The sequence below is a fragment of the Amblyraja radiata genome, chromosome 18, assembly GCF_010909765.2.
Source record: "Amblyraja radiata isolate CabotCenter1 chromosome 18, sAmbRad1.1.pri, whole genome shotgun sequence".
NCBI lineage: Eukaryota > Metazoa > Chordata > Chondrichthyes > Rajiformes > Rajidae > Amblyraja > Amblyraja radiata.
Genome location: NC_045973.1, coordinates 43015445 through 43040093, shown reverse-complemented (window position 1 = coordinate 43040093; position 24649 = coordinate 43015445). Strand labels below are relative to the sequence as shown.

General features: G+C 47.6%; 1 long non-coding RNA gene across 1 annotated transcript; it reads right to left on the bottom strand.

Annotated features, from left to right (window-relative positions):
• Positions 1–9822: 9822 nt before the first annotated feature.
• LOC116983553 lies at positions 9823–21298 on the bottom strand. Its single transcript, XR_004414741.1, has 3 exons — positions 21249–21298; positions 16564–16567; positions 9823–9832 (listed from the first exon to the last, which is right to left on the bottom strand). It is a non-coding gene; the product is annotated as an uncharacterized LOC116983553 (long non-coding RNA).
• Between the last annotated feature and the right edge of the window lie 3351 nt (positions 21299–24649).

Sequence of the window (24649 nt, the reverse complement as noted above, 5' to 3'; positions counted from 1 at the left end):
ATGGTCAACATTCCGGGAGACCTTGGTGACCGACAACAAGAGTTCAACGAAATGGTCACCTGGTCTATGATGTGTTGCACGCAGAGGCTGATGGGATGAAAAGTAAAGGGCTTGTCCCACGAGCATGCGACTCCATGCGGCAAGCGCGACCTAACGTGGTCGCTTGAGCCGTACGGCCTCGCAGGGCCGGTCCCACTTCGATCGCCGGAGCCGTATGGAGTTGTGCGGAGCTGGTCCCGACATCGCGCGGGGCTCCGAAAAACTGACACTGTTCAAAAACTCCGTGCGGCAATGGCCTGCCAGCCAGCAGCCGCTACATCGCCGTACCAACCGCCTCGACAGGCGTGCGCAGCGTCTTGACACCGTATGTCACGTGCGAACTTCCCACGGGCTTCGCTCGAACATCACGTCACTCACTCGACCTCCGCGCGGCCCCCGCTTCCGGTTTGGTCACGCTTGCTGCATGCAGTCGCATGCTCGTGGGACAGGCCCTTTACGACCAGGGGAACCCTATCCTCGTTCCGTCTGGGGAGAGGGGGAGCGCGAACAGAACTGCCGCACGTAGAGGAGACGTGGGTGAGGGGTCCAAATTTGCATCATTGTTAATTCAATTCTACTCTGATTCCTGTGAATTACTATCAGATTATAAATCGTTTTTGCAATTTTACAGAAAATAGTAGTTCATTTTCATCTTTTTAAAAGTTGTCTGTTTGTGCTACGATATGGAAGAACAAAGTTATAGAGATGCACAATCTTCTATCCCGTTTATCAGTTTCGTTTATTGTGACGTGTACCGAGGTACAGTGAAAAGCTTTTTGTTGCGTGCTAACCAGACAGCGGAAAGACAACACATGATTACAATCAGTCCATTTACAGTGTAAAGATACATGATACAAGGGCAGTACACTGCAAGGGCCAGGAAGCGAGCGGGTAAGATCATCTCTGACCCCTCTCACCCTGGCCAAAAACTCTTTGAAACACTTCCCTCTGGAAGGCGACTCCGGACTGTCAAAGCTGCCACATCCAGATATAAAAACAGCTTTTTTCCACGACTAGTAGCCAAAAATCTGTAGCCTCCTTTTGCTCTGGTATTTTGTTTGGTTCACATGTTTGATCAATGGTGTTTTATCATTAATGTTTAATGTTTTATGTGTCATTCGTAACTGTCACTGTATGTCATGTTGTCACTTGCGGGCGGAGCACCAAGGCAAATTCCTTGTATGTGAATACTTGGCCAATAAACTTAGTCATTCATTCATTCATTTATAAGGAAATAACATTGATCATTTTTTTACATAGAGTGTTGTTTAAGGCTTCTGGACAGTCAAGATTCTGCAAGGTTTATAAGAGTCAAATATCTGCATGTTTTTGCTAACTGCATCTTCATCTCCACCTCCTTTCTCAAAGGCATTATACTCAGAGAAACATAAACAATAGGTGCAGCAGTAGTCCATTTGGCCCTTTGAGCCAGCACCGCCATTCAATATGATCATAGAAACATAGAAAATAGGTGCAGGAGTAGGCCATTCGGCCCTTTGAGCCTGCACCGCCATTCAATATGATCATGGCTGATCATCCAACTCAGCATCCTGTACCTGCCTTCTCTCCATACCCCCTGATCCCTTTAGCCACAAGGGCCACATCTAACTCCCTCTTAAATATAGCCAATGAACTGGCCTCAACTACCTTCTGTGGCAGAGAATTCCACAGATTCACCACTGTGTGAAAAAAAGTTTTTCTCATCTCGGTCCTAAAAGACTTCACCCTTATCCTTAAACTGTGACCCCTTGTTCTGGACTTCCCCAACATTGGGAACAATCTTCCTGCATCTAGCCTGATCATCCACAATCAGTACCCCGTTCCGGCTTATTCCCGATATCCTTTGATTCCCTTAGGCCTAAGAGCTAAATCTAACTCTCTCTTGAAAACTTGCCCCATGCTAAGTGTCGTTGCAATCTTCACTGCCTAGCTTAACCACGTTTTTGTTCACAACACAAGGCTAAAGACTGACTATTACAAGTAAAGTGCTTTGTAAATGATCCAAAGATTATTTAAAATGTGAGCACTTCCCAAAACTCAACAGATAAATGTCCGTTGCAAAGAAGGCACTTTACAGAGCAGCAGCATTGTAGGGAATGCGCATTTTCAGCTCATCGGTGTCCAAACCTCTATAATCATGCCTCATCGCAAAAATAGATCCTCACCATTACTGAAGAGGAGATGATAATTTTCTTTGTGTAGATTTATATCCCGTGTCCTTGGCAGCCAGCTGAGAATCTAATGACTACAACGGCTGGTATGGATCAAACACCCTTTAGCGAAAATCACACAGATTTCTGAAGTGTTGCTCAGTCAACACAATAAGGGAAGGTTATACTCAAAGCAAACTGCTGAAGGTGTCCTTTACAATTAAAGAAAACTATAACTCGAGATTTTGTGTGGCTGTAGAGACCTAGGAGTCATCGAGTCATAGTCATAGAGCGATACAGTGTGTAAACAGGCCCTTCAGCCCATCTTGCCCACATCGGCCAACATGTCCCAGCTACACTAGTCCCACCTGCTCGTGTTTGGCCCATATCCCCCCAAACCTGTCCTATCATCCATGTACTGTACCTGTCTAACTGTTTCTTAAAGTGTAGAAAGGTTCTGCAGATGCTGGTTTAAACCGAAGATAGACACAAAATGTTGGAGTAACTCAGCGGGACAGGCAGCATCTCTGCAGAGAAGGAATGGGTGGCGTTTCGGGTCGAGACCTGAAACATCACCCATCCCTTCTCTCCAGAGATGCTGCCTGTTCCGCTGAGTTACTACAACATTTTGTGATTAACTGTTTCTTAAATGTTGGGATAGTCCCTACCTCAACTACCTCCTCTGGCAGCTTGTTCCATACATCCACCGCCCTTTGTGTGAAAAATGTATCCTTTAGAACATATTAAATCATTTCCCCTTCACCTTAAACCTATGTCCACTGGTCTTCGATTCACCTAAGAGGATGGTGGTTAACTTTGGCAGGTCCAAGCTCCCCCTTCAGCCGGTCAACGCTGCAGGGGCTGACATTGAGGTGGTGCAGACATATAAATACCTTGAAGTGCACCTTGATAACAAACTGGACTGGTCTGTCAACTCTGACTCCCTCTACAAAAAAAGGCCAGAGCAGACTCTTTTTCCTCAGAAGGCTCAAATCCTTCAATGTGTGTAATGATATGCTGCACATGTTTTACAACACTGTGGTTGCAAGTGTTATTTTCTACGCTGTTGTCTGCTGGGGCAACAGCATTAGTGCAAAAAACAACAAGAAGCTGGTCAAACTGGTTAAACGAGCTAGCTCAGTGCTGGAGGGGAGAGTAGACTCTGGGATGGATGTGCTTGAGAGGCGTATGAGGCACAAGGTGCAGGTCATCCTGAAAAACCCCGGGCATCCCCTCCATGTAATTCTGGAGAGTCAAAAGAGCACTCGGAACAACAACCGGCTCCTCTCCCTGCCCTGTAGAACGGAGCGGTTCAGGAGATCCTTCACCCCTGCAGCCATTAGATTTTATAATTCGGACCGCTAGGCTGTAGGGGGATGCATTTTTGCAATTTTTAATTTTTAATTGGTAATTATTGGTCTTTTTAAGTATTTATTGCTCTCAGGTAGTGTCCACATTGTATTCTATGTATTTTCTGTCTGCGTTCGTTTTGAATCTGTGGGTTTGTTGGTTGGGGGCTTCTGGACATCTGAATTTCCCTGAGGGGATCAATAAAGTATTTATTATTATTATTATTATTATTAGGAGAGGAACCTTCTTGCAAACCTAATTTAACTCTTCAGTCATTCTTTGTAAAAAAAAATACAATCTCACAGTTCCATTAAATACTATAAATGGACAATATATTGATTGATAAGTGAAAGACATGTCTTTAGTTTAGTTTAGATTAGAGATACAGTGCGGAAACAAGCCCTTCGGCCCACCGATTCCGTACTGACCAGCGATCCCCGCACATTAACACATAAATCTTGTAAAAGGGAGGAGCAAGCCCACAGTGGCATTTGAAATCATGGGTGGGAAGTTTAAAGTCAATGTGTTGCTTATCTGGGTGTCACGATAATGAGAAGCACGGGAGTGATTGATGATTGGGACTTACCATGTTTTGGTTACCATCAAGACAACTTAGTGCAGACTAAAAATACGTGATGTAGTAACTATTGCTGAGATACAACATGGTCGCCAGATAATGATACACAAACTCCAAAGTGTTTATAGACACGAATGATGGAATAACTCATCAGAGATGCTGCCTGTCCTGCTGAGTTACCCCAATATTCTGTGTCTATCTTCGGTGTAAACCAGCATCTGCAGTTCCTTCCAACACATTCCAAAGAGTTTCATCTGGCTCTCCTTGAGTTAACCAAGTCCTGCCACAAGAGGGTGCTCTCTATCTAGCCTGCAGCACTCTGCACACGTCCCCACAGTCTACATTCTGCTTGTGTTCATTCGTCCCTCCTTCAATAAAATCATTCAGCATCTGCAGCAAAATGGAATGGGAAGAGCATTTAACTCTGGAAATGGTGAGGTTGAGAGTGATGATATATTGTTGGGGGAAAAATGTGAATCCAACACGGGCAGCACAGTGGGGTGCAGCTGCTAGAGCTGCTGTCTCACAGTGTTAGGCACCCAGGTTCGATCCCAACCTCGGTTGCTGTCTGTGTGGAGTTTGTACATTCTCACTGTGACTTGGTGGGTCTTCTCCAGGTGCTCCTGTTTCCTCCCACATCCCTAAGACATGCGGGTTTGTAGGTTGTTTGGCCTCCAGTGTGTAGGGAGTGGATATGAAAGTGGAATAACAAGAACTAGTGTGAATGGGTGTGTAAGAAGGAACTGCAGATGTTGGTTTAAACCGAAGATAGACACAAAATGCTGGAGTAACTCAGCGGGACAGGCAGCTTCTCTGGAGAGAAGGAATGGGTGACGTTTCGGGTCGAGACCCTTCTTCAGTCTTCTCCACCCGTTCCTTCTCTCCAGAGATGCTGCCTGTCCCACTGAGTTACACCAGCTTTTTGTGTCTATCTTTAGTGTGAACAGGTGAGCAATGGTCAGCATGTTGCTGCATCTTTCAATCAACCTCACCCTAAAAATGCCCATTTTAGCTTTAAACAGGGCCAACTTGGGGGGCAGGGTCATCAACTTGCTTGTATGGACTGGGTTGGCTATTCAGATATTATGACGAGGCTGTATGCAGTAGAATCATCAGGGAGGCCGGCTCCGTCCTGGGGGTGGGGTTGGATTCACGGGCGGTGGTCTTGGAGGGGAGGATGCTCCTCAAACTGCGGAGCATTCTGGACAATACAGCTCATCCCCTCCAGGACACACTGGTCAACCTGAGGAGCACCTTCAGCATCAGACTGGTTCCACCAAGATGCAGCATAGAAGATCCTTCTTCCCTGTGACTATCAAACTGTACAACTCCTCCCCATGCTGTCATGGAGTGGACTGACTCCCTCCCCCCCGCTCCACCCCTGTCCCCACCCCTCCCCCCCTCCCCTTCCCTCTTCCCCCCCACCTCTCCCACCCCCCCCGCCCCCCCTCCCAATCTTTGCACATCCCCAATCCTGGACCCCCCACTCGTCACTTTAATTCTTGTTGTGTTTTTATGACTGTTGGCAGACCAATATCCCTCCTGGGATAAATAAAGTTCTATCGTATCGTTCCGTATCAACCGACATTTAAAATGTAATCACGGCTGCTTGAGTTTTCTGAGCCTTGGAAAAGCCTCTGGTGAAGGGACATGACATGTGGATGCAGAGGTGGTATCCTTCCAATTCAGTGCTGAAGTTAATGAATCTGCATCACCTAATCACTGCAATCAGCCACCAATGCCCACTGACTTGCATCTCCTCATAACCCCTCCAGCCTCATTCAACCCAGCTCCTATACTTTCCACCCTACTTTGGCATCCAACCTCCCTAACCCTTGCCCACAGTATTCCCCTGGTCTCCATCTTCAGTCTCAAACTCCCCTTGTAGCTTCCAGTTTGCCACTAACCCCTTTATTGAGTTTCTCCCAGACTTTGCTCTGGCCACATCTCTTCCCAACTCCAGACTCCAACTTTGAGATGTAGAGAAATATCTTTAGTCAGAGGGTGGTGAATCTGTGGAATTCTTTGCCAAGTCAGTGGATATTTTTAAGGCAGAGATAGATATATTTTTGATAAGTACGGGTGTCAGAGTTCATGGGGAGAAGGCAGGAGAATGGGGTTAGGAAGGAGAGATGGATCAGGCATGATTGAAGGGTGTAGACTTGATGGGCCGAATGGCATAATTCTACTATCATTTATGACCTTATGATTCCCGAAACACACCACCTTAATTCCACCTCCCATTCCCCAAACCCTCACCCCTCACCAATATCTTCCCCACCACCCACCTCCACATCCCCAGCCCCTTCCCAACCTGTCCTCCATTGGCCTCCCACTGGGGTATGGTGCTGAAGTCCTCGCCACTTGCACTCAAACGGCCTTTGAATGTGGTCAGCGGCACCCTGGAACCAGCCACAAATGGTCATCGGCTTTTGTAAAACATGTTTCACCGGATGTAAATTTCACAGGTTGAACCAGCATTCAATCGCCCATCCCATTCGCCCTTGAGTCGGTAATAAATACTTTTCTTTTTTAGTGCAGTTTAGTTTAGTTCATTGTCACGTGTTGTAAGCTTTTGTTGCATGCTAACTCTACCGCTGCGCCCAAATTCCTCAGAGTATGAGGTTAAACTGTTCTTGTGTGTTTCCTAATCTAAAAATAAACCCCTGTCCCCACCCAAATCCAATTATTACCCAGTCATATGGGTAATAAACATCTAAAATGTCTAGCTATGTAGAGCTGTTAAAACTAAACACTAGCATCTCAATATGATCTCATTATGAGAATTCATGGCATTATCTTTGTTATTTTCATGTTTTTGACAGCTTGCCTGCTCCACATTGCAGTTTGTTGATTCATAATTGCAATGTTGGAGGACTCACTATCAGCAGCAATATGTTATTTTCATTATTTATATCACAAACGCTCACAATATTTTAGCACTGTAGGCCTGAACTATTATTTACTAGATTGAGTGGAATATTTCTATGCTGCATGTGTCATAGAGATGGGTCTTTCCTTTAACATTAGGCGCAGCTTGTTAGCACAAAGTGAGAGTGATCCTTACTTTGTCTTTCCATCTATTGATTCTCCTGTTCAGGTGGGTCACTGTAAATCTCTACCCTGATGGCAGTGAAGGCCAAATCATGAGAGATATTAAACGAGGCAATAGATAAATATTTTAAAGAATGAGGAATTGATGGTCATGGGGGTCTATCTTAGAAGAGGAGGCCAGCACCAATCCTGCTCCGATTTTATTGTGTTTAGTTTAGAAATACAGCGCTGAAACAGGCCCTTCGGCCCACTGATCCACATCAACCAGCACATTTACACTATCCTACACACACACTAGGGACAATTTTACATTTACACCAAGCCAATTAACCTACAAACCTTTGGAGTGTGAGAGGAAACCAAAGATCTCTGAGAAAACCCACGCAGGTCACAGGGAGAACATCCGGTGGCGCTGTTGCTAGCTGCCTCCGCTCACGGTCTGGCGGTCTTTTTTTATTTTGTTATATTTAGAGTGTGTTTTTTTTGTCTTTTCCGGTATTTTATGTGGGGGGAAGCGGGTAGGGTAAGGGGGAAACCGTCCTTCAGTCGCTTCCTGGCGAGGATGCGGCTATTATCCGAGTCGCGTCTTCACCCCCCCCCCCCCCTCGCAGCCTACCAACTGGATTGGCGCGGCCTTTCCTGCCGAGACCGGTCCAGAGGTTCAGCAGCGGCAGCGAGGCACTGGAAACATCGCGGAGCGGGCGAGGCCTTCATGGAATCGCCGCTTGGAGCTCAGGAGTGTTGGGCCGCTGCTCCAACATCGCGGAACTGTGGGTGCGGAGCTCCCAATAGTGTTAGGCCGCTGACCTCAATACCGCGGAGTCCTGGGACCCTTTGCCCCCACAACCCCCCCCCCCCTCTCCCATATCAACTCCTGTTTGTCAACTATAAAAACCTGGATGCAACATAACTTCCTCAAACTCAACAGCGATAAGACAGAATTCCTCCTCATAGGCTCCAAAGCCACACTCAGCAAAATCAATAACCCCACTCTCACCATCGACGGAACCACTGTCTCCCCATCTCCCAAGGCCCGCAACCTTGGCGTGATGTTTGCTTCCACCCTCTCCCTTGAACCTCACATCCGCCATGTCATTAAAACCTCCTTCGTTCATCTCGGCAACATCGCCAAACTCAGACCCTCTCTCACACCTCCCGCTGCTGAAAGACTCATCCATGCCTTCATCTCCTCCCGACTGAATTGAATTTTGAATTGAATCCCTTTATTGTCATTCAGACCTTACGGTCTGAACGAAATTTCGTGCCTGCAGTCATACATGCATCATACAATAATAAACAACAGTAAACACAAATTAACGTCCACCACAGTGTATCCTCCAAGCACCTCCTCACTGTGGTGGAGGCAAAAAATCTTAGGGTTACTGTCTCTTCCCTCCTCTTCTCCCTCTGCGCTGAGGCGATTCCCCACCAGGCGATGGCACAACAGTCCCGCGGCTCACCGAACCCCGCAATGGGCCGGCTCAAACACCGCGGCCCGGGGGTGGTCGAAGCTGCCGCCCTCCAGTCCAGCACACGCAGCCGCTGGCCCGCGGCTGAACCCAGGACTCAGGTCGCCGCCGCCAGAACGCCGTCCCAGCCACCGGAGCACCGTTCCAGCCCCGAGACGGATCGCCCTCACGTGAGTGCCGTTCCTCCCTCGAGCTGGGCCACGCCGACGGGAGTGCTGTTCCACCTCGAGCTGGGCCACTCCGACGGGAGTGCCGTTCTCCCTCGGGCTGGGCCACTCCGACGGGAGTGCTATTCCACCTCGAGCTGGGCCACTCCGACGGGAGTGCCGTTCTCCCTCGGGCTGGGCCACTCCGACGGGAATGCCACAGCCCCTCACGGGAGAGTCTCGGCCCCTCGCCAGGCCGTCCTCACGGGAGCGCAGTTCCAGCACAGAGCTGGGCCGCCCTCACGGGAGCGAGCCCAGGGCAAGTCCTGACAGGCTGCCTCCAGAGTCCCGAGGTCGCCAGCTCCGCCATTAGGCCTCAGCGCAGACGGAGGCAGAGAGGGGGGATACGACGAAAACGACAGCAAACCCCGTTTCAACCCCCCACCCACATAAACACAACCTAAAAACCAAAAACGCAGCTACACAAAACGAAAAAAAACAACACAAAAAAGAAGGTCTATTGCAACTCACTTCTCCTTGGCATCAGCTCCACCTACATCAACCGACTCCAACTGGTCCAGAACGCAGCCGCCCGACTCATCACCCACACCAAACCCTGGCATCACATCACTCCAGTCCTCAAACAACTTCACTGGCTTCCCATCTCCCACCAGATCACCTACAAAATCCTGATCCTCACCTACAAAGCCCTCCACCATCTGTCCCCCCCCCCATATCTCACTGACCTCCTCTCCCCCTACCAACCCTCACGGTCCCTCAGATCCACATCAGCCGGTCTCCTCTCCATCCACAAGTCCAACCTCCGCAGTTTTGGGGACAGAGCTTTCTCCAGGGCAGCTCCCAGGCTCTGGAACTCCCTCCCCCAACTGATCCGCAATTCTGTGTCCCTCAGCATCTTCCAGTCCCGCCTCAAGACCCATCTCTTCACCTCTGCCTATCCTTAGCCCCACGTCCCCCTCCCTTTTCATCTGTGCATTAATTGCCTCATATTGTGTTTTGAATTGTATTCTGTCTTTACTTTGTGTACTAGTCATGTCTCTACTATTTATTTAATTCTCCTTACATGTTTTTCCTCTACCTGCTAAATTTTTGTAAGGTGTCCTTGAGACTCTTGAAAGGCGCCCATAAATAAAATTTATTATTATTATTATTATTATTTGCCGGGGGTCACCAGCGCGAATCTCAGCCCAGCGCGGCCTGTTGACATAAGGAGCCGCGGACTCCAGTGGAAGGTGGCCGACGAGAGGTCCCCAGAGAGAGGGCCTGAACATCGGGCCGCCCGTAGCAGCAACTACAGGGTGCTCGGGAGGCATTGGGGAACATCGGCGAGGAGGTTGACTGGACTTTGGTTCCTTCCCTCACAGTGGGGAACTTTGGTGCCGTCTGGGGATGTTGTGTTGTGGATTACTGTGTTCTTTTGTGTTTTTTTTATTTTTTATTTTTTGTATGACTAAGCGAAAAATAATTTCATTGTCTCTTCATTGAAGACAATGACAATAAATTAAATCAAATCAAATCAAATCAAGAACGTACAAACTCTGTACAGACAGCACCCGTAGTCGGGATTGAATCCAGTTCCCTGGCACTGAATGGCAGCAACCCTACCACTGCACCATCGTACCCCCGATCACATGTTCTCATGAAAGCCTCGTTTACTTTCTCTCTTTGAGATTTTATTTCTTGGCCTGATTTTACATTGAGTTCAGCCACTCTACCTTACCTTCCATTTCAATCTGTGCACTGTTATTTTAATTAAGGTAGATACACCCAAACCTTCAAAGCAGGCCAATGACAAACGGCACTCACTCCATGAGCACTCTGCTGCCCAGAGACGGCTCAGCTCCAGGAGCTGCATCCTGGACACCACTGAAGTACTGGAGACCGCTCCAACTGATGCCAGGATTACTGAATGGCAGAACCAGTGGAACAGCCTTGGCAGCCAGACAACCTAATGGATGGAGAGAGGCATCACCCCAGATGAATGCCTCGCTACCGGCCACGCTCAACCTTGGGCTGTCTGGATAACACTGAACCGCCTGCGGGTCGGCGAAGGACGCTGCAAGGTGTCCGTGAAGAAATGGAAAATAACAACTTCCGATGCATGTGTGTGTGTGGCAAATCCCAAACCATGGAACACATCATGAGATGTAGCCAAGCTCCACAATGTACCGAAGATGACCTGGCCGAACCAAATGCCGCTGCGCTCGCCTGCGCCAAGCACTGGAAAGACGTGATATAGAAGATGGCCGCACACGAGGAAGGAACCCAAACCTTTTTGGCTATTCCCCGCTTCAGAGAGATAATTTCTGGTTCCTTTCCCCCCGTTCTCCAAAATAAACTGCAGAACTATTTTTTCATAATTGAAATCCTTTCTAACACAGTAAACCTGATGAAGTAAAATAGAGACACGAGAAACTGTCGTTGCTGAAATTACACGATACGATAGAACATTATTTATCCCAGAAAGGAAATTGGTCTGCCAACAATTATAAACGATAACACCATACAGGAAATTAAAGTGACAAGTGGAACGTCCATGATAGGGGATGTGCAAACATTGGGGGATGGGAAGTCAGTCTACCCCACGACAGAAGGGGGAGGAGTTATCCTGTTTGATAGCCACAGGGAAGAAGGATCTCCTGTGGCGTCCTGTGCTGCATCTTGGTGGAACCAGTCTGTTGCTGAAGGTGCTTCTCAGGTTGGCCAGTGTGTCATGGAGGGAATGAGTTGTATTGTCCAAGATGCTCCGCAGTTTGAGCGGCATCCTCCCCTCCAAGACCAACCTCCAATGAATCCGACTCCACCCCCAGGATGGAGCCAGCCTTCCTGATGAGCTTGTTGATTCGATTGGTGTCCACGGCCTTCGCCCTGCTGCCCCAGCACACGACAGTGAAGAAGATGGCACCGGCTACCACCGACTGATAGAACATCTTACAACAGATGTTGAAAGAGCGGAACCTTCTCAGAAAGTACAGACGGCTCTGTCCCTTGTACAGGGCCTCAGCGTTCCTGGTCCAGTCCAGTTTATTGTCCAGGTAAATTCCAAAGTACTTGGTAAACTGCACATCCACACCCCTTGATGGAGACATGGGACAGGGGTGTCCCTCTTCTCCTAAAGTCCAACACTAACTCCTTAGTCTTGTCAGTGTTGAGCTGTGAGTGATTCAGCCCCAACCACTCAAAGTTGTTGACGACACCTCTGTATTCAGCTTCCCTCCCCTTCCTGATGCAACCCATAATTGCAGTCATCTGAAAAGATTCATGAGTAAGAAACAAACTGCTCGTGGAACTCAGTGGATCAGACAGAACCTGTGTAACAATACTCTGGGTCGGGACCATTCTTCAGACTGAGATAGATGATGTTTTGGTTTGGGATACTTCTTCAAACTGGACAGACAGAGTTTCAGGTGGGGACCCCCCTTCCAGTCTAAAGATGGGCCCTGACCCGAAGAGCCATCTGTCCATTTCCTTCACAGATACAGCCCGGCCTGCTGAGTTCCTCCAGCAGTTGTAGAAACAAAGAAATGAAGGCGCTGGGTTCTACCAAAGATAGACACAAAGTGCTGAAGTAACTGATCGGGTCAGGCAGCATCTCTGGAGAAAAGGATGGGTGACGTCTCGGGTCGGGACCCTTCTGAAGATCCATGTTCTCCAGAGATGCGACCTGACCCGCCGAGTTACTCCAGTATTTTGTGTCTATCCTCCAGCAGTTTGTACTGTTTAAAAACCTGAGGGTTAAGCAGAGGCAAATGTTCCTGACCTGTCCACTCAAATCTCAGCGTCCAATTTTCTTCTTGCTGTATGCTATTCGATTGCACATTCAGCAACTTGCCACACCAAAATATGCAAATCTAATCATTGAAAGTTAGGTCAAATGGCAGACATCATTAAATGTGTTGCTGCATCAAATTAAACTCACAAATATTCATATCAGGCACATTACTATGGCAACATGTTGAACAGACATTAATGTTTGCATTATTCATTAGTAAGTGCCTCTAATTTATTTTTTATTGCTTACACTGGGAAGCAATCATTTTCCTTGGCAGCTCTGTCAGACACCATTTGTGGCATCCAACTTAAAATCGTATTAACCTTTTTTATTTCACAATGGGCATTCTGTGCTTCATTTGCATTATACTGAAAAACACCTAATGAGATTTCGTCTCACAAGGAAACTAAACATATTCATCATTGAAACAATCTTCTTATTCTTTAAGGTTACCATATATTTTTTAATGGAATTGTTCTCTGCATTGAATAACCTTACACTGAAAAAGAGTGGGATGTTCATCTTTAGTCACAATTGCTCATTGAACAATTGAACATTGCATTAAGACATGGGCTGTTGGTCTGGTCCTCTTTGTGTGTTCCAGTTCATATGAGTGCAATGATAACAAGTTCAATTTTACGGAATCATTAATGTAATAAAACAACCTAAGATGATGCAGGGAAGCAAACAAAAATGACTACCAAGCATCAAAATGATGTTGGAGCAGATGCTTAATGCCCCTGTCCCACTTAGGTGACTACAGGCGATCAGGTTGTCACCACATGGTTGTCGGGGTGTCACCTACATGGTCTTCTCAGTCGCCCAAAGAATTGTAGTGTTTTTCTGGTCGCCGCTGGATTTTGAAATGTTCAAATCTTTTCGGCGACAGTCGGCGACTGTGGGCTTGTCATAGCTTGACTTCTCCTGACGTAGATGCTGTCGTATGTTGGCGCCAGGATGATGTAGGTTGTCGCCGTTGCCGACTTCAGTGAATTCCATTGGCGACTACCTACGTCAACCTACGTCAACCGGCGACAGGTACCGGCGACAGGTACCGGCGACAGGTACCGGCGACGTGTCTTACCTTGTCATAGCTTGTCGCGGGTGGACGTAGGTTGTCGTAGGTGTGGTCGTAGGTGGACGTCCTAATGGGTCGCGGGTTGTCGATAGCTTGCCGTAGCTTGATGTCGCCTGGGTGGTAGGTTGTTGTAGACATTGTCGTAGACATTGTCGTAGTGGGGGTCCAGTCGATGCTTTGACAGTCGCCGAAAAAATCACCTAAGTGGGACAGGCCCATAATCCAGGAGTATGTCTCAAAAGAGGAAGAAGCACACAAAGATTTAGGGAGGAATTCCAGCGCTAAAAGTATGACAATCGGAGATGGTGGTACCTTTAGAAAGGAGATGAGAAGGAATTTCTTTAGTCAGAGGGTAATGATGTCGTGGAATTCATTGCCACAGAAGGCTGTGGAGGCCAAGTCAATGGGTAATTTTAAGGAGGAGATTGACAAATATTTGATTAGTGCAGGTGTCAGGGGTCACGGGGCGAAGGCAGGAGAATGGGGTTGAGAGCGAAAGATAGATCAGCCATGATTGAATGGCAGAGAAGACCTGATGGGCCGAATGGCCTTATTCCGCTCCAAGAACTTATGAACTTAGGGATCAACTCCAATGTGAGTGTGCAAGATATGAAGGAGCGCAGAGGACTTGAAGCATTGTAGGGCAGGGACTGACAAGGAAGAAATATGAAATTGGGCTCTATTCTGCTGATGCCTTCTGTATCCAGAGGAGCAATATATGTATGTTACTGCTGTTCTTGGGTCCTTCCATCAAAAGCACAGGTCCTACTTCTGATGGGCGTAGTATCACTGGTTTATTGGGTGAGTGGTGGGAGCAACACCCCCATTAAGAAAGAATCCCAGAGCAACATCAATGAAAGTTGATGCTGAACACTGCTATTGAACTGAAATAAAAGTCAGTTTTAACGTTGCTATAATCTGATGATATATTCATTATCTGCTCTATCAGTTGTGTAGGAGCCATTCTTGCTCAGGCTCGTTACTGTTAGCATATTTTATTATTTTGTCTAGATATTTCTTGCAGAATAATTTGTAAGCTTGGGGTGACTGTTGATACGTAGATGAGGGTGACATGTATCGGATCAGGCAAGCAAAACCACAGGGAGTGGTCAGATCGACTGGAGCTGGCACGGGAGAAGGAATCGTTTTTAGTTTAATGTAATGGCAAATTTTCCAATGTCCTACTTATTATTGCCATTACTCAGTGACGTGCGGTGAGGTCAATGGCTGGGGAGGCACTGACTAGTATTAGTGGCCCAGCCCTCCCTGTATTGATCACCGCGGCTCCCCGAGGAGAGAGAGCGGTGGAGCCGTGGCTGGGAGGGAGGGATAGAGAAGAGAAGGGAGAGAGAGAAGCGAGAGAGAGAAAGCAGGGAGAATGAGAGAGGGAGAGAGAGAGAGAGGAGGGAGGGAAAGAGAGAGAAGGGAAGGAGAGAGTGAGAAGGGAGGGGTGAGATAGAAGGGAAGGAGAGAGAGAGAAGGGAGGGGAGAGAGAGAGAGAATGGGGAGAGAGAGAGAGAATGGGGAGAGAGAAAGGAGAGAGAGAGAATGGGGAGAGAGGAGAGAGAGAGAGCGAATGGGGGAGAGAGAGAAGGGAGAGAGATAGATGGGAGAGAGAGAGACAAAGGAGAGAGAGAGAAGGGAGAGAGATAGATGGGAGAGAGAGAGACAAAGGAGAGAGAGAGAGAGAGAATGGGGAGAGAGACAGAATGGGGAGAGAGAGAGAAGGGAGAGAAGAACGATGGCACGTTATAACCCGCAGCCGACCCATTATGACCGCTGCCGAACCCCCCGCCACACAATTGCACCCTTCTTCACTGCAGCCCAGTGATGTCTCGGCTCTGACAATTGGAGGGATCTAACCGGTAACAACACTAAGAGCAGCCCCAGGCCGCCGCGCTCTCTGACTCGAATCTGAGCTTGAAAAATCAGGTGGTGGGCCTGATATGTCCCGCGGGCCATATTTTGGAGACTCCTGCCTTACATGGACTAAACAAAAATGTACAGAAATTGATGACTTTATTATTGTGGTAAGTATAGATCTATTTTTTTTAAATCTAATAACTTTCTAATGTACCGACAAAGTCTACCTTCCCAAATGGCGTATCTCCATGATCTTTGGTCTGCGCTGCCGCTGCTGCCGCTGCTGAAGGTAGCTAACGTGGAGAGTGAGGCAGCGTCAATTACGTGAGCCTACGTAATTGACGTTCGCTCTTCCTCCACTGGGCTCAAGACACGCCCCCTTGTGAGGCAGATGTGATCGCTGCCTCGCCTGGTGCTTTTTCAATGCAGTTTTATGTGAGACCAGCGAGCACAAATGTAATATGTTTATATGTGAAATATGTTACCTGGACTATGGAAGGTAAGGACATGTAATGACGGGGTTTACAAACATTATTTTGGTGACATATAGAGAGATGGTGACAGGCACACGCTTATTGCCCGCGCTCCAAGCAGTTTCTAAGGGATTGCGCAATCAGAGGGGAGGCTCAGCTTGCCGCTGCCTCACCTTGCATTTCTTCATGTATTTGCAGCGGAGCTGGGAAAATTTTGCCATTATTACTATAAAAAATGATTAGATTCATATAGAAATTACATTTATAACACAGATCAGTGGTAAAATATTTATATTTTATATTTATATTTATATTTATTTTATTTTATTATTATTTTTCTTTACTTTTCTTAACAGCTATTTTCATAGGGAGTATGACAGGTGAGGCTTTGCATCCCCTGCCTCCCCTGACCGCACGTCCCTGCCATTACTACACCGGCAGGGAGGAGGATTCATTGTTGCTATCGGCTGCGTACGATCACCCCTCCCTGCCAGTGTAGTAACAGCAATAATAAGTTGGACATTGGAAAAGTTTTAAAATTGCTATTACAAGTTGTAAACATCACAAGTACTGACCTCGCCACCACTGAAGGAGTTTATAGGAAGCGCTAATCAAAGAAACAGCTAGTGTCATCAAAGACCCTCAACCCTGACTGAAGAAGGGTCTCGACCCAAAACATTGCCCATTCCTTCTCTCAGAGACAGTTTTCAGCTACGGAATAAGTTGGTGATTCTGTTCCTTTATTCTGTTACATAATCATTCCCCAATGAACAAGGTTTAAATCTTTTTAGTCTTTACAGCAGGAATAGTACAGAATCTTGACTTGACTTGACTTGACTTGAATCAGTATGAATGAATACTAATTCAAGAATAGTAAATTAATTCCTTCTGCAAATACTCACAATAAGGCAAAGTGTGATAAAGGTGAGTATGACTGATGGTTGGTTATTGACATTCCTTACTTAGCTTTACTTTTATGAATATCAGGATCTGGCTGATATTTTCATGATCACTATTGCCCCCAAATATAGGTCACACATCTGCCTGTGCAACTGTATTGCTGCTGTACATTGTACACGGATGATGCAGTGCCACCTTGTTTACATGCTGTTGTGCGGGGTCCAATCCCATGTTCGTCGCCAATTGTCACGTTCAGTTCAGTTTAGTTTATTGCCACACGTGCCGAGGTACAGTGAAAAGCTTCTGTGTGCTAACCAGTCAGCAGAAAGACAACACATGATGTATTGCCCGGGACAATAAACACAACAAAGTAAGTAAGGTAACAGTAATTTACTGATGAGCATGATGGTAACTTACAAAAGATGGCTGCAGCATTTATAGCCTGTGTCCCGGGCTGAGTCCCGCGCAAGTCCCACGTCACGCCCACCCATTGGATGGTGTTACCAATCCAGCACACGCGTGCACCGGCGACGTTCCCGGGATGCCGGCACGCGTGTCCATGTAAGGTGCCGGTGCGTGTAAGGTGCCGGCACGTGTGTGTGTAAGGTGCCGGCACGAGTGTGCATCAAGGTGCCAGCACGCGTGAGCACGAGTTACCATTCCGTTTGGAACGGTACACGTACTATCCTTTAATTTACATGCACTGCAAGTTTATATCCTGCAGTTACATTTAACCATATTCCTATTTCATGTAAATTGCAGACTATGATAACATGTTCTTTTCATTTCTTGAATCCCTTGGCACTTCAAACAAAACACATATTAAATTGACTTCCGAAACATCACTTCAACCCACGGCCTGAATTCGATCAGAGAGGCGATCAGAATCGCTGTTGTTGCCATGGAAACTGGCAGGCGACTTCTCTCAGAGAATTGGCTTCCACAGAAACGGCAACAGTGGTGTTGTTATCTTTAATCAAACAGGAATTTGCTGAAAATAGCGAGTCGCGTCACGTTGAATTACTGCTATGCGAAAACATCTAGCCAACCACGGCTGCCTGTGGTGATACAAAATCAATGGTACCTCTCACAATTTGGTTTTAACACCACTCGATTTCATGTCTGTGCTTAAGCAATCATGTCAGGGAAATTTATCTTTGCTATGTTCAATCAGCTGGAGCAAATCTTTCTCCTCTGAGACCGAAGCAACAAATGCTGATCTTGACAGCTGAAAGATCATGGCTTCGTCCCACTCCTGTAATCTCAGCACAATGGTGCAGACTGGCACACTGTTGCAATACTGTGGGTGTGCTAGGGAAAGGAGGAGGCCTTCCACTTAGATGTCTCTACATTCACTGGTGTCCTAGTACTAAAATGCCCCTGGAACTAAATAATGGCATGGTGAGGAGAAATGGGGGATAGTGCTAGTTGAGAGGACTGGGGTTGCAAGTCTTTGGTGGGATTGGATTGGTCCAGATAGCTAATAGAAAGGAGAGTGTGATGGCGCAGATACACAAAATTAGTAATATTACCTGTGACGTTTCACACCGACCGCAAAAGTACTGAGAGATAGACACAAAATGCTGGAGTAACTCAGCGGGACATGACCGGCAGCATCTCTGGAGAGAAGGAATGGGTGACGTTTCAGGTCGAGACCCTTCTTCACACTGCAAAAGTACTTCTTCAACAAAAGTACTCCTTCAGTTGGAGGCAAAGCAGAGAGAAATGCCCCACAGGCAAAATGTAAAGCTGGACACACTGACAGAGCGGCACTGTGATGCAGCAGTAGATCTACTGCCTTACAACGCCAGATCCTGGCTCCCCATAGACGTAACAAAAACAAAGTCCCCTGGTCCTTGCCTTCCACCCCATCAGCCATCGCACACAATACATAATCCTCCAAAATTTCCGCCACCTCCAACAGGATCCCATCACTAGCCACATTTTCCCATCTCCACCCCTTTCCGCCTTTTGCAGAGACCATTCCCTCCGCAACTCCCTGGTTAACTCATCGCTTCCCACCCAATCCACCCGCTCCCCAGGTACCTTTCCCTGCAACCACAGAAAATATAACACCTGTCGAGGGAGGAGGTATATGCAACATCTCCAAGTTTGCAACATCTCCAAGTTTGCGGATGACACAAAGCTGAGGGGCAGTGTTAGCTGTGAGGGGGATGCTAGGAGGCTGCAATGTGACTTGGATAGGTTGGGTGAGTGGGCAAATGCATGGCAGATGCAGTATAATGTGGATAAATGTGAGGTTATCCACTTTGGTGGCAAAAACAGGAAAGTAGGCTATTATCTGAATGGTGGCCGATTAGGAAAAGGGGAGATGCAACGAGACCTGGGTGTCATGGTACACCAGTCATTGAAAGTAGGAATGCAGGTGCAGCAGGCAGTGAAGAAAGCAAATGGTATGTTAGCATTCATAGCAAAAGGATTTGAGTATAAGAGCAGGGAGGTTCTACTGCAGTTGTACAGGGTCTTGGTGAGACCACACCCGAAGTATTGCGTACAGTTTTGGTCTCCTAATCTGAGGAAAGACATTCTTGCCATAGAGGGAGTACAGAGAAGGTTCACCAGACTGATTCCTGGGATGGCAGGACTTTCATATGAAGAAAGACTGGATAGACTCGGCTTGTCACGCTTGAATTTAGAAGATTGAGGGGGGATCTTATAGAAACCTACAAAATTCTTAAGGGGTTGGACAGGCTAGATGCAGGAAGATTATTCCCGATGTTGGGGAAGTCCAGAACTAGGGGTCACAGTTTAAGGATAAGAGGGAGGTCTTTTAGGACTGAGATGAGAAAATCATTTTTTACACAGAGAGTGGTGAATCTGTGGAATTCTCTGCCACAGAAGGTAGTTGAGGCCAGTTCATTGGCTATATTTAAGAGGGAGTTAGATGTGGCCCTTGTGGCCCTTGTGGCTAAAGGGATCAGGGGGTATGGAGAGAAGGCAGGGATGGGATACTGAGTTGGATGATCAGACATGATCATATCGAATGGCGGTGCAGGCTCGAAGGACCGAATGGCCTACTCCTGCACCTATTTTCTATGGTTCTATGTTTCTATGTCCAGGGACCCCAACTGTCCTTTCAGGTTAGGCAGAGGTTCACTTGCACCTCTTCCAACCTCATCTACTGTAATCGTTGTTCAAGATGTGGACTCTTATACATCGGCGAGACCAAACGTAGACTGGGCGATCGTTTCACTGAACACCTTCACTCAGTCCGGCTGGACGTACCTGATCTCCCGGTTGCTGGACACTTTAATTCTCCTTCCCATTCCCACACAGACCTTTCTGTCCCAGGTCTCCTCCATTGTCAGAGTGAGGCTAAACGCAAATTGGTGGAACAGCATCTCATATTCCGTTTGGGCAGCTTGGGTATGAATATTGATTTCTCTCACCAGGTAGCCCAAGCATCCCCCCTCTCTCTATCCCTCCCCCACCCGCTTCTCGATTTCACCCTGCAAACAGCTAGGCCTGTTTCCTTTATCATTACATTTTTGCATTCATTTTATTCATTGTTCTTTATTTATCTCTCCATCGTCTATATCTCTTGTTTCCCTTATCCCTAACCAGTCTGAACAAGGGTCTCGACCCGAAATGTCACCCATTCCTTCTCTCCAGAGATGCTGCCTGTCCCGCTGAGTTACTCCAGCATTCTGTGTCTATCTTCTGGCTGTAGGTGCTTGACTGTAGATTCTACCCGTGACCGCGTGGGTTTTTTCCGGGAAGCTCCGGTTTCTTCCCAAACTCGAAAAACGTACAGGTTTGTGGGCTAATTGACTTGGTATAAATGTAAATTGTCCCTGGTGTGCGTAGGATAGTGTTAAGTGTGCGGAGATCGCTGGTCGTCAAAGACTCGGTGGGCCGAAGGGCCTGTTTCCGCGCTGTATCTCGGAAAATAAACTAAATAAAACTAAACTAATCAATACTCATAATAAGACAGATGAATTATTGCCACAAATGACATAAGTAGGCAGCCTAGTGCCTAGACATAGTAGCAAAGTGACAAAAGTTAAGAATTAAATATTCCAGGATAATTAATTTTTAAATGAGAAAAGGGAAACAGAAAAACAAAAGGAGCAGAAGGCTTGCTAATAAAGAATGAGACGAACTCAACAGAAAGAAGGCCAGGAAAATAAGCTTGGATGGAGCTAAGAACCTGTAATGAGCAGAAAATATTGGTGGGTGTTATATACAAGGCCCCCAAATAGTAATGGCAATCCAGGGCACAATATAAATAAGGAAAATAAGTGACACACATAAAAAGTAAGGCAGCAACTTTATTGCTGCCCGTATAATAAAAACGTTACAAGCCAGTTATCCTTGTGGTAACTTTTCTGCCACCTGCTGCTTAAAACCCAAAAGGTCAGAAAGGTTGTGAGGGATGTTAGCAGAGAGGTCAAAAACTCGAGGCTATTGGTTGCAGGTCGGCTGTAGATGGGAGAAGGGGAGATCTTTTTCAACAGCAAAACCAGCTTCTTTTCTAGCAGGAGCCAGAAAATGTCTTTCTCCGGTTTTGCACGTGCTGTCGAACCTGTACAACATCTCAACTGTAAACATCTTGTTGTACAAATAATTTGTGCAGGAAATCAAAGCAATCGGAGATATGAAAAATCCTCAGTGATTTATGATGGGAATCATGAATACAAATTAATTTTAAGCAAAACTGTAGAAATGTGAATTGTAAATGAATCATTCGTTGTGTGCAATGTGAAGCTGCCGATCTCCCAGCTGTAAATGACAATAATGGATGCATCACTAAATGTTAGGATTGCAGAGATTAGTGCAGCAGCCAAGCAAACACTGAAAGCAGTGGGATGCATTCAGCAAAGATGTGCTGAATAAATTGTGGCCAAAAGCATAGCACCCAACACCTCTGGAAAAAACGGTGATTCTCCCTAGTATAATCTGTCTGAAGAAGGGTCCCGTCCCAAAATGTCACCTGTACCTTTTCTCCAGAGACGCTGGCTGAGCCGCTGATTTACTCTAGCATTTTGTGTCCATCTTTAATATGTGCTGCTCTCTTTTAGAGTGCCCAAGTTCACAGTCCCTTACTATTCTGCAGCAGTTACTGATGTTTATGAAATAAATAAAGAGCAAAGTGAATACATGAAGATTAAGTAAAGGAGCATTTAGTTTTTAATAATAATAATGATAATACATTTTATTTATGGGCACCTTTCAAGAGTCTCAAGGACACCTTACAAAAATTTAGCAGGTAGAGGAAAAACATGTAAGGGGAATGAAATAAATAGTAGAGACATGACTAGTACACGAAGTAAAGACAGAATACAATACAAAACACAATATGAGGCAATTAATGCACAGATGAAAAGGGACGGGGACGTGGGGCTAAGGATAGGCAGAGGTGAAGAGATGGGTCTTGAGGCGGGACTGGAAGATGGTGAGGGACACGGAATTGCGGATCAGTTGGGGGAGGGAGTTCCAGAGTCTGGGAGTTGCCCTGGTGAAGGCTCTGTCCCCAAAACTGCGGAGGTTGGACTTGTGGATGGAGAGGAGACCGGCTGATGTGGATCTGAGGGACCGTGAGGGTTGGTAGGGGGAGAGGAGGTCAGTGAGATATGGGGGGGCCAGATGGTGGAGGGCTTTGTAGGTGAGGATCAGGATTTTGTAGGTGATCCGGTGGGAGATGGGAAGCCAGTGAAGTTGTTTGAGGACTGGAGTGATGTGATGCCAGGATTTGGTGTGGGTGATGAGTCGGGCGGCTGCGTTCTGGACCAGTTGGAGTCGGTTGATGTAGGTGGAGCTGATGCCAAGGAGAAGTTAGTTGCAATAGTCCAGTCGGGAGGAGATGAAGGCATGGATGAGTCTTTCAGCAGCGGGAGGTGTGAGAGAGGGTCTGAGTTTGGCGATGTTGCGGAGATGAAAGAAGGAGGTTTTAATGACATGGCGGATGTGAGGCTAAAAGGAGAGGGTGGAATCAAAGGTCACGCCAAGGTTGCGGGCCTGGGGAGATGGGGAGACAGTGGTGCCATCGATGGTGAGAGTGGGGTTATTGATTTTGCTGAGTGTGGATTTGGAGCCTATGAGGAGGAATTCTGTTTTATCGCTGTTGAGTTTGAGGAAGTTATGTTGCATCCAGGTTTTTATAGCTGACAAACAGGAGTTGATATGGGAGAGGGGGGGGTTGTGGGGGGATCTGGTGCCGAGGTAGATCTGGGTGTCATCGGCGTAACAGTGGAAGTCCAGGTTGAAGTGGCGGAGTATCTGACCAAGGGGGAGGATGTAGATGATGAAGAGGAGGGGGCCGAGTACGGAGCCTTGGGGAACGCCTTGAGTGACTGTGGCTGTAGCAGAGGTGTGGTTGTGGAGAGAGATGAAGTGGGATCTGTTGGAAAGGTAGGAATGGAGCCAGCTGAGTGCAGAGCCTTCAATGCCGAGGTCTTTGAGTCTGGTGAGCAGGATGTTATGGTTCACTGTATCGAAGGCTGCGCTCAGGTCGAGGAGGATGAGGATGTTGAGGGAACCAGTGTCAGCAGAGGTGAGGAGGTCGTTGAGGACTTTGAGGAGAGCAGTTTCTGTGCTATGGAGGGGGCGAAAGCCAGATTGGAGGGGTTCAAATAGGTTATACGCAAGGAGGTGGGAATGAAGTTGTAACGCAACGATACGCTCCAGGGTTTTTGAAAGAAAGGGGAGGTTTGAGATTGGGCGGTAGTTAATGAGAGAGGAGTGATCAAGACCAGGTTTCTTTAAGATTGGTGTAACGGTAGCAGTTTTGAAAGCGGAGGGGACAATTCCTTGGGACAATGAGGAGTTGAAGAGATTAGTGAGGTAGGGGCAGAGAACGGGGAGGCAGGACTTCAGCAGGGGAGTGGGGAGAGGGTCGAGGGAGCAGGTAGTGGGTTTGGAAGAGCTGATGAGTTTGGAGATTTCAGTAGGGGTGACCAGGTCAAACTGGGAGAGGAAGCAGTGTGGAGGAGGGGTAAGGAGGTCAGTGGAGATGTTGAAAGGAGGGGCCTTGGTAGGTGGTGGAGTAGATGCTGGGGAGTCGGGTACAGGGGATAAAGATTGATAGATGGTGATTGATAGATTTACTAGACTAAGTCGGACCCGTTGGGTCCCAGTCACCACGGGAGGTGTGTGGTGGTGGGGGGGGGGGGGGGGGGGGAGAGGAAGTGTGTATGTGAGCTGGAGGGGTTTGTGAGGGAGGGAGGAGGAGGGATGTGGGGGGGAGGGAGGATGTGGGAGAACGGAGGGGGTGTGGAGGGGAGGGGTGTGTGTGGGCCGGTGGGGGTTGTGGGGGGAAGGTGGGTTGTGGCAGGGGGTGTTGTGGAGGAGGGGTTTGTGGGTGGGGGAGGGTTGTGTGGGGGGGGAGGGGGGATGTGAGGGGAGGAGGGGGTTGTGGGGGGAGGGGTATTTGGGCGGGGGGTGGCATTGTGGGGGGGCATTGTGTGAGGGGCGTGTTTTGGGGGGTGTGGGCGGGGGAGTTGTGGGGGGAGGGGTTGTGGGGGAGAGGGGTGTGTGGGGGGGTATGTGTGGGCGGGGTGGATTAGGAGAGACTGGTGTGTGGGCAGGGGGGTGTGGGAGAGGGGTATGTGTGGGCAGGGGAAGGGTTGTGAGGGGTATGTGGAAGGCAGGGGTGTGTGGGAGGGAGGGGTGTTTGGGAGGGAGGGGTTTGTGGAGGGGAGGGGGAGCTCAGAGAAAAGACGTGGGAAGAGCCATGGGGAGAGTGCGGTATTATGGGGGAGGGGGGCAGGAGCCAGTGAGGATGACCAGAGGGGAAG